Source organism: Magnolia sinica, chromosome 6 (assembly GCF_029962835.1).
Source record: "Magnolia sinica isolate HGM2019 chromosome 6, MsV1, whole genome shotgun sequence".
In the NCBI taxonomy this organism is placed as follows: domain Eukaryota; kingdom Viridiplantae; phylum Streptophyta; class Magnoliopsida; order Magnoliales; family Magnoliaceae; genus Magnolia; species Magnolia sinica.
The window spans coordinates 59,842,923-59,850,764 of NC_080578.1; positions in this window are offsets into that span (position 1 = coordinate 59,842,923).

The window sequence follows — 7,842 nt, forward strand, 5'->3', positions numbered from 1 at the left end:
GAGAATCCTAAATCCAATTGGACCGAAACAGTCCCCGGCAACGGCGCCAAAAACTTGATGTTTTAAACTCACAAGTATACGAATCAGATGTAGATATGGTATGTATTATGAGATCGTTCCCACGAGGACTGGTTGTCACAATTCAAAATTAAAGACTCTTCTTAACTAATCCAACAAATATTTGAGATAGTAATTGAGTAAACTAAACAAAAATCAATGGAAAAATAACCAAGAGCAATAAGAAAAATTCAATCAAGGAGAAGACTAGGACTTTCGAATCCACCCCTAATTATCATAAACCTTGTTTTACCTGTTGATTCACCCTAATTCAGATTGATATCAAAATAAATAAAGAGCACTCTATGTCCTTGGTCGGGCACACAGAATATATAATTCCTTAAAGCATATGGATCACATCTTTCCATCCATGGTCAGGCATGGAGAGATGTAGATTCTTGTTTCTTCCTCTATAGGAACCTGTTCATGGTCAGACACAAGCACCTAGAATAATATTCCAAACAACATCCATAATTAGACTTTGGTTAAGCTCGTAGAATGGAGAAGTACGGAGATTTCGGTTAATCACACTAGAGAAAGAAACAATCCAATCAAATTCAGTTAAAATCAACACATACAAAAGTTATTCAAATTAGGGGCTTCATCTCAGCCCTAGCTAAAAGATTAGCAACTCATGGAATAAAGTAGGAAGATGGAAAAATAACATTTATAAAAGAAAAACTCCATCCTTTTCTCCCTGCTTTCTTCTCTTTTTCTTCTCTTTTTCTTCTCTTTTCTTCTCTTTCTCTTCTCTAGATCTGTTCCCTGGCTCCCCCCCTTCTTGTCTACGTTTTGCATCTCTTCTTATAGCTACTGGAGTAGCTGGAATGGAGAAAATCGGGTTTGGAAAGCTGTCGTATGCGCAGCCAAAGCCCTTTTCGCAGCAAACTTCTGTACCTGCATAAGTCCCTCATTCTTTGCACTTTATCCATAAAATCAACATCTCCTGGAACATTTTTGGCTGGTCTATATGATGGACGGATCAGATCTTCCATCTGATCAAAGATGGTGGGCCACAACCGCCGGAAGTCCGCTTTTCGCGGACGTGCGTAAGCCTTTGCACGTCCAGCGCTGTGATACTTGGTGGGCCCCACATAAGCTTTTTCGGGGAAATCTAAGCCGTCCACTGGATGCACGACGAATTTTCAGTCAGATATGGATGGTTTTAAACATCCATTGACGCGACCCATAAAAGGAATTACAATAAAATCAATTTTGAACGTCACCGGACAGTCCACTTGTGGCTTCTGTATCTCACACGTGTGCATGTATGGGCACAAACTGTAAACATGGTTTTGTAGCTCTTGAACCCTTCTACACGATGAACGGCTTGGATCAGTCGTACGTGCCATGGGTGGGGCCCACAGCGGTCCGTAAAAACGGACTTTCCATCTGTTACACGGTGCCAGAAACGGCAACTTCCATTTTTGAAGAAGGAAGTCGGGTCAGCGCTGCTGACCGACTTAGTTCGTTCGGTGCACGGGCAGTGCACATGTGCACTATGCACATGTCATACAAGGTGGGGTCCACTATGATTCTGTTGAGAAATCCAATCCGTCCATCCTATTTCTCATCTTATTAAAACCATCTAGGTCAATTTTGAAGTATATCCAGATTGTAGGCGGGCCTAAAATTGGAGATTAATGGGCTGATCTGTCCGTTGGCCCACTTCTTGAGATATCCAATGGTTGAAATTTAATATGTACGGTTTATTTATGGTCTCCAGGCCATGTATGAAGTTTCGAGTCAATTGGATGGCGGAAACCATGTGATCTTACATTCTTAACCATTTTCGGGCCTTTTTAACGTGAACGGCTTGATTTCCTCGGATCCTTGGCATGTAAATTCTTCAGTCTTAGTTCTCTGGAGTGCGTCCCTTGCTCTGGTGACTTCGGAGTGTCAAATCCATGCTTGTAGTAGTCTTTTTCCATCAACGCTCCTGATTTCATCCTGCAACAAAAATATAATTAAAATACTCCGTTAAGCATTATCATATACGTAAAATCGGCTAATAATTAGGGTCTGATATGTAATATTCGACCCTCATCAAGTACACTCTACGCCAACTAGCCAACCCATCAGAGCACATAACTGGGTAAGTGGAAGAGACTCACTCTCCGCTTGTCAATATCAAACCCAGCTCGTCGATAGTGGACTCATTCCTCAAGCTGGTCAAACTCAATCTAGATATTATCCCCTCACTCAGGCGAGTAAGGTCACACCCCTTTCCAACCGATCACGATACAGTAGGAGACGTGGCCTACTAATATATGGCCCTCGTGCACTCATGTATTCACTCGGTCTCGACGTTGGAGCGTCCTCTGGCCTCAGGAGTTTAGGAATTTTCACCCAGAGACATCTATGGCGCCCATATGCTAGAACCAAATATTTCTAGTGTCCCATCTGGCTGTCCACGACATGCCTGTGGAGGCAATGGCCCTAATATCACTAGGACGTATGGTGGTCATATCACAAAATGTGAGATACATGAGTCATATCATCTAGTCATGCAGCAATCCTGCGCATACCACGTGCTCATGTGGGCAACTCCTATCAGGGAATCCCATAATAATCTGCCCAATAGAATGTGTTATGATCAATCACTCCTCATATCAAGCATACATATGATGCACATGGACATGGATCGTGAAGTTATACTAAGCATGTTATATGATGATGATGTACTCTCCTCATATCAAAGATGGGCCTAAATGGCTTAATCATATTAAGAATGGGCCTAACGATCATGGGGGCCCAATGGTTTGGGTTAGCCCACTAAGGGGAGGTGAGAATGGGCCTAACAATTGGATCCTAGGGAGAGTTACAATGTGGACATTTAACCATCATTGCTCTTACAATGTGGACATCAAACCATTATTACTCCCAAGGTATGGCCCATCATAAACATCTTTGCATACATCATGGTGGAATCACACACATCACATCAGTCCTCATATACATCGCTTTGGGCCTCACACAAGGGCCTCACATACATCGCATTGTGCCTCACTCATGGGCCTAACATACATCACATTGGGCCTCAACCCATGGACCTTATATACATCACATTGGGCCTCAACCCATGGGCCTTATATGCATCAAGATGGGCCACAACAATGGGCCTTATATACATCAAGATGAGCCACAACAACAGGCCTCATATACATCAAGATGGTCTGCAACAATGGGCCTCATATACATCAAGATGGGCCACAACAATGGGCCTCATATACATCAATATGGGCCGTAACAACGGGCCTCATATACATCAAGGTGGGCCATCAAGATGGGCCCATTGTCTTAGCGGGGCTATCTACACCATTCATCTATTTTCAGAGACATTTTAGAGTGTTACCAAAAAATGAATCATATCGGAAAATCATCTGGACCATACCATAAAAAATGAATCATATCGGAAGATCATCTGGACCATACCACAAAAAAAAAAATGAATCATATCGGAAGATCGGAAGATCATCTGGACCATATCACAAAAAAAATGAATCATATTGGAAGATCATCTGGACCATATCACAAAAATAAAAAAATTTGAATCATATCGGAAGATCATCTGGGCCATACCACAAATAGCAGTGGAGATAATGATTTCCACCGTTTAAAATTCCCAGGGCCCACCATAACGTTTATTTTCCATCCAATCTGGTCATAAGGTCACAAAGGTCTGAATTAAGAGGGAAAGCAAATTTCATATCAATCCAGAACTTCTGTGGCCCTAAACGGTTTCAATGGTGGACGTTCATTCTCCACTGATTTGCAGTGTGGTCCACCTGATAGATAGATCTGCCTTACTTCGCCTCAAGCCTAAGACGAGCTCGCAAGATGATGGATGGTTTGGATTTAGCACATCGCATGATCAGACCTACCGAACTTGTTGACATCCTAGCAAATGGACGATATAGATGAAACACATACATCATTTGGGACCCACAGAGCTCGCAGATGTTAATACAACAACTATGTTGCTCATGGGTCCCCACCGTCCAGATGGATAGTTGGGATACAACATACACCTCATGATCAGGCCCACATGACCTACTGATGTCAATCAGCAGCTGGGCTGCTCGTGGGTCCCCAAAATGGACGGTTTAAATGTAACACATACATCAGCAGTGGGTCCCACCGTCGGTGTGGATTAGACCCATACATCACGGTGAGGCCCACAGAACTTGTTGCATTACAGTAGCTATATAGTTGGTATGTGGTAGGCCAGCCAGTCTGCATTCAACAACAGGTGAGTTCCCACATGGGGCCCACCATAACATACATATATGGTATCTATCATATACATATACATATATATATATATAAGCTGACTGTTATGTTTTTCCCTTTTATACAATCTAGCAGCAGAGGCTGCTGGATGTCCCATGAATGAATGTAATACATTGATCAAGGTGGGGTTCACGTACACGTGGCCCACTGATGGACGGTGTGGATCTAATCCATTCATCACGGTGGGGTCCATACGTCCCAAAACGGACGGTATGGATACATACGTTATAGGTGGGCCACTCACATCATCATCATCACCAAAAGAAAAGAGAGAGTGTGTAACACCCTGGTTCCCGAAACCCGAGTACGCTACTCGTTTTCTAAAACCCCAAGTGTTAACCTTTAAAATATCCCAAATTTCACGTAAATTTTTTTTCCTTTTTATCTGAGTTAATAAACTAGCAGAATATGAGCAATCCAAGTATAAGAGGGAGTCTAAATATACGTAACCAAGGTTTCAAGTGGTTACCCAAAAACTTATACAAATCAATGTCTTAATATTTACAGAACATGACAGTACAAATTAAATACAAATGTCATCGAGGATATAGAGTCTCAAGATAGTCTGGCTCCCGTATTCCACATGAACACCAACATGCGTATCCTCTGTGTCTCCTGCATACTGAGTACGGTTTGATAGCATCAATGGCTATTGCAGTGAGGTATACCCCTCAAGATTTATCGTATCACCAAGATAATTAACCATAGTTATTAGAGACAGTATGTAACAAATATAACACAATGATTTTCATAGGAATCAGATAAGGTTCATCAAATACGCATTCATTAAATAAATCATAGAAGATAATCTTATTTAAATGCATGGATGCATGTACATGCTCACAGACCTAGGGATGCACATCCAGCTGGTAAAAAGTAGCCCAATGAGAGCTAGCTACCCGAAAAAATACTCAAGGGTACACCCAAGGAGAACTAGCCACCCGAAAAAGACTATATGCAATGAGGTCGCCCAAGGAGAACTAGTCACTAGAAAAAATACTCAAAGGTATGCCTAAGGAGAACTAACTACCCGGAAAAGACTATATAATATAGATCGCCCAAGGGGAATTAGTCACCCGAAAAAATACACAAAGGTATGCCCAAGGAGAACTAACCACCTGGAAAAGACCAAATAATATAGATCACCCAAGGAGAATTAGTCACCCGAAAAAGTACATAAAGGTACACCCAAGGAGAACTAACCACGCAGAAAAGACCAAATAATATAGATCGCCCAAGGAGAATTAGTCACCCGGAAAAGTATACAAAGGTACACCCAAGGAGAACTAACCACCAGAAAAATACCGTAATATATACCATGAAAATGCATGATTAGCCCAACCATTATTATTCCAACTTCAAACAATCATTTTAAGAAAGCTCAAAGGTCACTATGGGGGGTTGGTCACCCAGCATAGGTCGACAGCTCAGGCATAGTGTCCCATTCCACCATCTCTAAGTCATGAGACTAACGAACAAGATGTTTTAATGTTAACCTACTCAACTAATGGCCACTCGTAGTCCAACATGTGGAACTTACCGTCACAAAGTTATACAGAGCCAATCAATTTAAGCCGCATGAGGCAATTGCTCCTTAAAGCCGCAAAGGCACAATATTCCATTTAATCATGGGATAAGAAGGGATTATTCCTGACAAGCCACATAAGCATAAATGATCCATTTCAGAATACAGTGAAAGGGATTGACCCCAAAAGCCACAAAGGCGCAACGATACATTAGATGATAAGTCCACCACAAATAAATTCCATTTAATCTATTAGACAGAATGACCACTAGTTTAAGGCTTTCAAAAACACCAATGAATAACCGCAAGTGGTAAAACATGTCATGCACAATATTAAAAGCATATACACATATAAAGTGAGATATTTGAGGCCATCGCATATTCATGTTTGAATGTAAATCCAACGATCAATCATTATGAAGAATTACTCAAATAAAACTGCATTTATCATCAAATTAACTATGTATCATGTTAGGCAATAGATGAAATAAACAACTACGATAACTATCAAGATGTAGACAAGCTTGAAGGGTGATCCTCACCTTAAATTTAGTGCTTGCAACATGAATGCTCCAATGCAAGAATCCAACTTGGACAGTTTAGATCTAAGTTCCACGTGCCATCTACGGTTAAGATCTAACCTCAGGTTTTGATCTCCCACCTATGTTTAAGGTTAGCCACTTTAGGATTTCTAAAATCTAGATTGCGCTACAAATGAAAATTGTAGTAGATGTTATAATCGACGAAGATTAATAATAATAACAGTAGTTAGTATACAACCTAATATAAATTTATAACCACAATTATAATCTTAACTATTAACTTTAAATCATATTAAAAATAAAGCTATTTAATGAAGAATCTAATTTGTGAAAAGAATGAAAAGTAACTCACGTACGTTGACTCGGTTGAGTCGACACAAATCGCCATCACATATCCTTCCTAGTTTCTCTCTTCTTCTTCTCTTCTCATTTTCTCCTTTCTCTTTCCATCTTATCTTCTTTTAAAAAGAATTTGCAGCAAGATGTGGACTTGACTCGTTAGTGAGTCAGAGACCTGACTCGGTATTGAACCGAGTCGACTCAGTAACTCGCCCAACTTCTCCTCTTCTTTTCTTTTTCTTTTTCTTTCACACTTCTCTTTTCTTTTCTCTTCATTTTGGCCAGAAAGACCTAGATTGTGACTCGAAACGATTTGACTCGATCACAGCGAATTGGATTTGCTCGACTCGGCAGCAACTTGGACCACACTCCTTCGCCCTCTCTCTCTCTTTCAGAGTTTCTTTCGATCTTCTTCCTCTCCTTCTTTCTCTGATTTCTCTTCTTCTCTCCCATTTCTCCTTTCTATTTTCTATCCTTGCTTTCTTTTTCTTACTGTAGCTAATATCCAACAGCTGGACTCAACAAGACTTTCCTTGACTCGCACAAACTCGAACAGACTGGCTACTCGGTCTGAGTTTACAGCGGCTCGGTTCGGTTCAAGCTGGTGCGACCACGCACCCACCCTCTCACTCTCATTCTTCTTTCTTTCTTCTCTACTTTCTCTCCATCTCCCTTCTTTGAATCCTACGTAGTGAGTGGACCAGATCCGGAATTGGTGGCCAGCCACGATTAACAATCCGAGTTTTCCAATGAGGAAGAAGGTGAAGCTCCAATGGCGGATTTGAGATGGGGCTTCATTCCTTTGAAACGCTTGCACTCAAGGGTCTAGACCTGTTGTAGGAAACTTTTGGAAATCTAAAAGTGAAGCTTCATGATCTTTTAATCGATGGGTTCGAAGGAAGAGGGAATCAGGTGATTTTTGAAAAAACAGGGAAGAACCAGCTGCCGCTGCGGATTCTCTCCCCTGTCGCTAAGGTTATGGGATTATCTGGGATATTATATCCCGATTTGAATGCTCTGGATTGATTCTAGAAACCCACGGACGGCTAAGATTCCTTTTAGGGTTGCCAGTTTTCACCAAAAATT